Raw genomic sequence first — 9,895 nt, 5'->3', positions numbered from 1 at the left:
ACTTTGATACTAGGAAAGCAGGTGCTATGAATAAGACATAAGCCTTACTTGCTTCCCATTATGAATTAACACACTGAGATTCTGGTTTAAAAATCAGTCTTGTTTGAGCTTAGCTAGTGTCCCTGAGAAGTCTGCTTGCAATCATCCAACCCTCCTAGATGGTATAACACATTCAGTGGCTCCTAAATACTGTTACAAGTTTAACACACTGAGATTCTGGTTTAAAAATCAGTCTTGTTTGAGCTTAGCTAGTGTCCCTGAGAGGTCTGCTTGCAATCATCCAACCCTCCTAGATGGTATAACACATTCAGTGGCTCCTAAATACTGTTACAAGTGTATTAATGAAAGTTTAAAGTGAATGAAAGATAAAAGCCAAAGACTGTCGGGGTATTTTGGACAATCCTTCCTTAGATTAAAGGGGTCTTCCTAGCCCTTAGCCACAAAACAATGATTCATCAGTGAACTATGGAATTTGGTAAACAATCACCAAGGTCTAGCCCTTTTCAGCCCCACTTGATGTTACCTGCATCTGAGAACAAAGAAAGCTCACTTCTCTGTGTCCCAAAATGGCAAAGGAAAAGTGATTTGTGAATGTCATCTCTACCAGTCATCTGGGTATTAAAAAAGGGAAGTACTTCACCTGAAGAGAAGCAGTGATCAGATTCTGTCCATGAACATTGACCAGGAATGAATCTCTTTTTGTCTACCCCTTCTAAAACTGAAGGATTGGAGCTCTCAAACAGGAAGGAAATCACCAGTAATTGGCTGAGAATTCAGCATTGGTTATCTCTGATTGTCCATTCATTAGTCACATGACCTTGGGCAAGTTATTTAATCTCTCTGTAAAATGGGGATAACCAGGGCCACCAGATACAATTGTGTAGGTTGTACCATGCATAAACACATCAAGCCAAAAAGCAAGAAGGAGGTGAACCCACCTGCACTCCACTTAACAAGCCGTGCACCTGCACAGCCTCATCTACCCATGCGAAGCACCATTTTCTAATTCTTACAAAGGTTAAATTCTCTCTATTTTAAATATTTAGAATGGTTTCAGTTTTCCTGGTTGGTCCCTGACTGACTCAGGAGTTTTACTGAAAAATTTTTTGCCCAAAATCTGTCGTTAAGAATTCTGAATCTTTTATATGGTGCCTAATAAAAAGACTATAAATTTAGGACCTCACAGGGAATTATCTATACATGTTCCTTCCTTTTTCCCACCTCAATCCTCAACCCGTTGCAATCTCACTCCTGCCCTACTGTTTCATCAAAACTGCTATTAACAAGGCCACATTGACCTCATTGTATCTAAATCCTATTGACAGTTTTCGGTTCTTAACCTAGCAGACCTATTAGCAGTCTTTGACAATGTTGGACACTTCTTTATGAAAATACTCTCCATGTAACTGAATAGCCATATGGAAAAAGATAAAAACTATACAAGTCCTAGAAGAAAACATTGATAAATTCCTCCATACTTGCAAAAACTTTCCACCTATGATTCAAAATCCAGAATCACTTTATGTAATGTGACTAAAACAAAGATTAAAAAAGAAAACTTTTCATAGCAAAAAGAGAGAAAACAATAACAAGCTCAAAAGACAAATGATGAACTGAAAAAATATATTTTCAACATACATCCAGAAAAAGGGTTAATGTCTGTAGCAGAGAGACACCATCTAAAAGTAAAAAAGGAAAAGATCAACAAATCTAAATAAAAATAGGCAAGAGATAAACAAATAGTCCTTAAATACACGAAGAGACATTCAACTTCATTTTAAGAGCAATGCATATTAAAACTACACTGAGATATAATTTTTCACCAATTAGAATGGCAAATGTTTGATAACGTACTCTGTTAGAGAGGCTGCAAAGTAACAAAAATTCTCATACATTGCTGTTGGGGATGCACCATGGCACAACTTAAAGGAATGAATTTGACTAGCAAAATTACTATGCATTTTCCCTTTGATCTTACAATCCTACTTCTAGAATTTATCTCAAAGATACACTGGCAAAAGATACAAAAGGATTTTACACAAAGTTATTAATTGCAGAACTAAAAGCTAAAGACTGAAACAACCCAGAAGTCCCTCAATAGCAGACTGAAACGTCTACCAATGGTGTACTCTGCAATGATAAAGAAGAAAGAGGATTATCTCTATATACTGCTATGGGGAGATCAGCAGGGTATATTATTGGAAAAAGGCAGGTACAGAATAGTGTGTCTAGTATGCTAGCTTATCTCTAAGAAGAGACATATTTGGTTATATTTTTTTTAATGGAAAGATAAACCAAAAATTAATAAAATGACTCCCTATGAGAAAGAAAATGGAGAACAAATGAAGGATAAGAATGTGTGCTACGTTGATATGCAACTCTGTACCCCACAGACATATGCAATCAATCATCTTTCAATTAAAAAAAAAGTGTGCTAGACTTCTCTGAGTGGATTTGATTATGAAACCATAGGACTGTTATACAAAATTCTAAAACAAATTAAATCATAATTTAAAAAGCAACCTAAAATTTAAAGTAAAAGGAAACAAATACACTTAAGTAAATATGTATTCAGCTAGCAGCTTAACTACACAAAAAGGAGTTACTTCAAGTGATAGAGTAACTTGACCATGTGTTCCTAGTGGGATATATCCTAAGGCAAAAAGAATGCAAAAAAATAAACTATTTCCATAATAATATTGTTAGTAATAAAATGGTACATAATTAAATTAATGTTGTTAAGAACAAAGATTTGCAGTGTGAGAGATAGGAAATTAAAATATAAAATCAAAAAGTGTTAAGAAACCTTGTATTCCTAAATTTGAATTGGAGATAGCAGTATGAACTCATGATATATTACCTTCTTAAAAAAAAAAAGTTTCTTGACAGAATATAAAATCAAAAAGTGTTAAGAAACCTTGTATTCCTAAATTTGAATTGGAGATAGCAGTCTGAACTCATGATATATTACCTTCTTAAAAAAAAAAAGTTTCTTGACAGTCCACTGAAAAAGCCTAGAAACATGACCAATGAATTAGTAATGAGCATGCTAGCACACAGATTATGGTCTCTGAATATAATTTCCCACTACAAAAAAAAACAAAAAAAAACAAAACAAAACAAAAAAAACCAACCTCCTTGTCAAAAAGCAAGGAAGCTTTCAAAAACTACCTCAAGACAAATAGCCAACTGAAATGGGGTCCCACTGACCAAATCTAAGACAATTTGAGCAACAAAGTAAACAATGATAGTAACAAATTAAACCATTGAATAAAATAAGAATCCACGATATATATTGATAATAAGGCAGTAAATTATTAAGAAGGCAAATCTCTTTCTTACAATAGAATGCTAACTAATAATTGTAGAAAAGGTTTGTGTGTGTGTGTATTTTAAATCACCAATTTGCACCTATCACAGTAATATTTTATTCTGGCCTAATAAAACTTGCAGCTGAAAATTTGATGAAGAAAATGACATTAATAAAATCTTAAAGTGTCTGCCCACAAATTATTTGCCAATCATAAAGACAAAATAGAAACTGTAGAATGGAGAGTCCTGGTAGACACAGTTTTAACCAAGTGATCGAAGTAAACAGTACTATTCTGGTTATCTGTTGCTGCTATAAACGTGAAATGAATATAAAGAGAGACAAATCTCTAAGCAAAAGGTTTATTTGGGAATTATATATGAGAATTAGAACTGCAAGTTGGGACACACAGACGAGAGTGGCTTCCTGTGTGTTTGAACAACAAAGGAATAGGCTAGGACTTTACTAGGGGAAAAGAGGAAGGTTGATTGTTCTGTTTTGAAATAACCTTCATTGGTGCTGGCAGTGTCTTGCAGGAGCTCCTGAGTTCTGACTGCTGAGTGGCAGCAGTTACTAGGTAAAACTTGTAATCTTAAAGTCATCGCAGTTTTAGATTAGGCTTCTGTGACAAAATACCATTCGAAGTAAGCATTTATGATCTCTGTGTTTTTCCCTATGCCCCCCCCCCAACTCTGTTTTAGTTGGGTACCACAAAATTACTCCACTTTTTTATAATCAATTTTCATACTGCATAACAAACTACTCCAAAAATTGGTGGCTTAAAACAATTTATTATCATCTTTTATGGTTCTGTGGATTCTGGGGGCTCAATTGGGATCTCTCATGCAGTTACATTCAGACGTTGGCTGAGACTTGATTCACCTGAAGGGTCAATACAAATTTGTTTAAACACCCCAGACAGCTTTTTTACTCAGACATCTGATGGCTGGATGTCTAAAACAGTTGGGTGCTGACCAGGCATCTCTCTCTCTCTCCAAGTGGCTAGCTTGGGCTTCCTCAGAGGTTTGTGGTCTCAGTCAGACTTCTTACAGTGGTTGCCTATGCCCAGAGTAAGCATTCCAACCAAATATTCTTTTTTTTTTTTTTTCCTTTTTGTCTTTTTTCGTGACCGGCAACGGATCGCAACCCTCAGTGTCGCGCCCGGACCGGACCGGGACCGACAACGGGATCGCAACCCTCGGTGTTGCGGCCGCACCTCGCTCAGCCAGTGAGCGGCCGGTCTGTATGTGGGATCCGAACCCTCGGCAGGAGTGCCGCCGCGCTCCCAAGCGGCACACTGTAGCAGTGCGCCACCAGGCCAGCCCCTCCAACCAAATATTCTAAGGACAGCATTCCAAGATGGCAAGGCAGAAGCTGCAAGATTTCTTCAGATCTCACATAAGTAACAGAGTCACATCTGCCACATTTCTATTGGTTACAAGAAGGTCAGGGGTAGTCCATATTCAAGGAGAGGGAACTACATAAGGCCATGAAAACTGGAGACATATTTCACTGAAGAACGTGGAGACTAGCTATCAATGATGACCAATAGGCATCAGTTGACATCATGTGCCTCCTGATCTGATGCAGCAAAGAAAGACACTACAATACTCATGTGCTATTCCTGCCAAAATGCTTAACTTGAATCTAATCATGAAGAAACATGAAATAAATTTGAATTAAGGGATATTCTACTAAGTGGGCTACACTCTTCAACAATGTCGATGTCATGAAAGAGAAAGAAAAGCTAAGGAACTAGTCCAGATTAAGGAAGCCTAAACAGACATGAAGACTAAATGCATGTGTGATTGATCCTGTGTTGGATTCTGGATGAGAAAAAAAATGTTATATTTTTCCTCATTATTGGAACAATTGGACATTATTGGACATTATTGGAAAAATTGGTAAAATTTGAGTAAAGTCTGTAGATTAAATAAGAGCATTGAGTCAATAAAAAAGGTCTAATTTTGATAATTGTACTGTGAACATCCCTGTTCTTAGGGAATATACACTGAATAATTTAGGGACAGAGGCATATTGTCTGCACCTTAAACTCAAGTGATTTAGGAAAAAATGTGTGTGTGCATGCACACACATGTGTATGTGTGGAAAGAGAGACAAAGAGAGAGAAAGCAAGAGAGAGAGAGAGAGAAAGGGAGACTGGAGAGCTGGAGGGAGCATGAAAATGGTAAAACAGATATGCAAAATGCTAACAACTGGCAACTCTGGGTGAAGGGTATATGGGAATACCTTGTACTATCTTTGCAACTTTTTAGTAAGTTTGAAACTATTTCAAGTTAAAGAAAATATCTCCAAAGGATTGAAACACATCAAATATATTTTTAAATCCCATGACTTCATAATGGTAGAGAAGGAAAAAAAAATTAATGCCCAAAGCAAAAAAACCTCATTGGTCACCTTTGCAGGATGCTAGACAACCAACTCATTTTGAAAACTGGTAAAAAAAAAAAAAAAAAAAAAAAAAAAGCAAGTGTTTATCCTCCATTTCCTAAACACACAGTACCTTGGGGTAATCAAATTGTTGAGGGAAAATTCCTCTCTTTAGAATTTCAGCTAATAAATGAAAATTTTCATTCTGTATCCTCCAGGCCGGGGCTCAGGAAACTTTGTACCTTGGGACAAATCCAATCCAACATGTGTTTCTATAAATAAATTGGAATTTATTTATAAACTGTTGTCTTTGTGCTGCTATAACAAAATATCTGAAACTGGATAATTTATAAAGAATAATTTATTATTTTTTCACAGTTCTGGAGGCTAGGAATCCAAGATCAAGGTGCCAGCAGGTTCCATGTTTGGTAGCAGCCCAATCTTTACTCCCAAGATGGCACCTCATTGCTGCATCCTTCCAAGGGAAGGAAGGCTATGTCCCCACATGGTGAAAGGGATGGAAGGGCAAGAGAGAAGAGGAACACTGTGTCCTCACCTGGTGGAAGAGCAAACCCACTCTCTCAAACCCTTTTATAAGGGCCCTAATCCATTCTAAGGGCATAGCCCTGATGACTTAATCGCTCCCCCAAAAGGCCCCATTTCTTAAAACTACAATGGGGATTAAGTTTCAACATTTTTGGAGGGGACACACATTCAAACCATAGTAACAGTCACCCTGTTTGTTTACATATTATCTATGCTGGCTGAATTCACACTGTAAAGGCAGAATTGAGTAGTTGTGATAGAGACCATATGGCTGCTAAGCCTAAAATATTTACTGTTGGGCTGTTTACAGAAAAAGTTTACCAATCCTTGTTCTAGTCCAGGCAAATAATGGCTGGTGACCTCCTGCTCTCAAACCATGAGGGCACCACAGCAAACTCACAGAGACACCACAGAGTATTTTAAATAATTGAGGAAATCAAAGTGGCATCTGTCAGACACCATGTGAACTACCCAGCTTGATGCATTCAAAGTTTCATCATTAGATCAAGTTACATTCTTTTGGATAATATATCTTTGCAAAGTCAAGTTTTCAGCCATTGCTATGATATCAAGCAAGTGTTATGCAAAATCCAGTGTGGAACAGGAAATGAGGATAGTGGTGTCCCATCTGATTTCGAGGTTTGAGAAGTTATGCAGTACTCAACAGGCATACCTATCCCATTGGTAAGTAACTGTGATTATTTAAGAATAAAATAAAAAGATTATTTCTTTCAATTTATCTTTATATTTTTAAGTGGCTAATAAGTAGTTAAGACATAAATTCACATTAATTTGTTTGGACCTAATTACTTAAGTAGAAATGTTATGTACTTCTTTTGATCGATGGTAACTAAGAAAAAATTACTCAGACACCAAAGATGACATGAATTTCTGATCTAGCAATGATCATTAATGGCTGCTGAAACAATTAGGTGATAAGCTGAAGGGGAACTTTAAAAACTTTAAAATAGACAATTTTTGAGCCCACTGGACAGCCTTATTATCACAAAAGAAAGACCTCCTTTATCCTGAGTGATTGTATCTCCTCTCATAGTGTATTAGTCAAGAATGTTTCAGTGGCAAATATGATTCAACTAGATTTAGAAGAAAAATCAAAAGGGAGATTTATTGGTTTATGTATCTGGGAAGAGTACAGAATCAAGATCTGAGTTACAGGAACCAAAACCCAGTCCTACACTTAGTGCCACTAAGACTCTCTCTCCATGCATCAAGCAGAGATGTCTTTGTTCTGCAGATAGGTTCTGTCCATGATAATGACTACCACCAGCCCCAGAATCACAGTTATCTAGCTTAGCCATCCAGTGAAAATGTGAGCAACTCCAGGAAGAGAGTTTCTTTACCTCTGTGTCTACATACCAACTCTAGCGAAAGACTGTGGTTTGCCTTTTGAGTCCTGTCCCCCACCCTCAGACAATCACTATTACTATGGGAGGATGATTTATAATTATCATTTTATGCCTTTGTCTTTTAAACATTTTTTTTTTCAAAAAAGAGGAGTTACAAACAAAAAATACAAAACTACAGACTTTTACATTTACCTTGCAGTTACCTTTACTGGTTTCTTTATTTCTTTAAGTGGCTTTGAGTTACTATCTGCTATCCTTTCCTTTTAGCCTGAAGAACTTCCTTTAGCATTTCTTATAGGGCAGGTCTACTAGTGATGAATTTCCTCTGTTCGTTTTTCTGGAATCATCTTCATTTCTCCTTCATTTTTGAAGGATAGTTTTGCCAAACATGGAATTCTTTTTTGGTGGGTATTATTTTTCTCCTCTCAGCACTTAAATTATGTCACCTCATGGCCTCTGAACTTCATGGTTTCTGATCAGAAATCAGCTGTCAATATAATTGAAGATTCTGGGCCGGCCCGGTGGCGCACTGCTACAGTGCGCCGCTTGGGAGCATGGCGGCGCTCCTGCCGAAGGTTCGGATCCCACATACAGACCGGTTCCCGCTCACTGGCTGAGCGAGGTGCGGCCGCAACACCGAGGGTTGCGATCCCGTTGCCGGTCCTGGTCCGGTACGGGCGCGACACTGAGGGTTGTGATCCGTTGCCGGACACGAAAAAAGACAAAAAGAAAAAAATATATATATATAATTGAAGATTCCATATACATGATCAGTCACTTCTCTCTTGCTGTTTTTAAGATTCTCTGTTTGGTTTTGTCTTTTGTCAATTTGATTATAATATGTCTTATTTGGATGTCTTTGAATTTACCCTACCTGGAGTTCATTGAGCTTCTTAGACATGCGTATTCATGTCTTTCATCAAATGTGGGAGGTTTTCAGCCATTATTTCCTCAAATATTCTTTACACTCTTTTCTTTTCTCCTTTCCTTCTGGGATTTCTATTATGCATATATTTGCTTAATAGTGTTCCTCAGTTCCATGGGCCTTGTTCATTTTTCTTTATTCTTTTTTCTTTCTGTTCTTCAAACTGGATAATCTCAATTGACCTATCTTCAAGTTCCCCAATCTTTCTGCTGCCTGCTCATATCTGCTATTGAACTACTGTAGTGATTTTTTTCATTTTGATTATTGTGACTTTCAACTCCAGCAATTCCATTTGGTATTTTTTTATATAGACATGACTTCTATTTCTTTAATAATATCCTCTATTTGTTGAAAAGCCAGATTCTGCTAGTTTTCTTTGTTCTTGCCCTTGGTTTCCTTTAGCTCTTTGAGACATTAAGCTATTTAATGGTTTAAATTATTCATCTAGTAATTCCAATGTATGGGATCCCTAAAGGAATGTTCTTTTAATTTTTTCCCCCTGTGAATAGGCCATACTTTCTTGTTTCTTTGCATGACTTATATTTTTGTTGTTGTTGACAACTGAACATTCTTAATATTATAATGTAGCAGTTCTAGATATCAGATTCTCACCCTTCCTACTAGAGTTTGTTGTTACTGTTTGTGTGGCTGCTTTCTATGTGTGACTTTTCTAAACTAATTCTGTAAAGTCTGTATTCTTTGTTGTGTGGCCACTGAAGAGTCTGTTCTGTCAGTTTAATAGTCAGCTAGTGATTTAAGTATTTCTCTTATAAATGTCTGGGGCCAAAAAATAAAAAGATAAACAGCCAAAATACAAGAAAAAACTCCCAGTCTTTGCCAATTAGTTATGTCTTGAGGCATGCTTTCAATGCTTCACTAGCCAGGCAGTTTATAACACTGCCTTAGCTTCCCCTTTCCTGAAGGTCAACCAGAGGTGAGTGCTTAGGGTGTTCTCAGGTCTTTTTGGAGCATGCATCCAAACCAGTGCAGGCACGTGGCCTTCTATTAAAGCCTTAATTTACCCAAGTATCTTCTACCCCAGCCTCTTTCTTCCCAGGATTTTCGTCAGTTTATTGCTTGACCTGATTGTTATACCTTGCCCCCCTATGGCAGTGACTAATGTTTGCCTTTAGCACTGCCTGGGAAGCTGCTTCAGCCCTGGGGAAGCTGTGAAGCAGGTGAAATAAAGGCAAGCCCTTGAACTGGATCTTCAGGGAATCATCAGATAGGTTAAAACAAACTACAATTCCTTGGAAATATAGTCCACATTGCTCCCTCTGGTGCCAACAACCTATACCAGGAATGTGGTTTGCCATCTTCAAGGCCACCACCAACCTGGAGAGTGGGAGATGACTG

This window comes from Galeopterus variegatus, unplaced genomic scaffold (genome assembly GCF_000696425.1).
Source record: "Galeopterus variegatus unplaced genomic scaffold, G_variegatus-3.0.2 Scaffold875, whole genome shotgun sequence".
NCBI classification, from domain to species: Eukaryota; Metazoa; Chordata; class Mammalia; order Dermoptera; family Cynocephalidae; genus Galeopterus; species Galeopterus variegatus.
Note: the sequence above shows the minus strand (reverse complement) of the source record.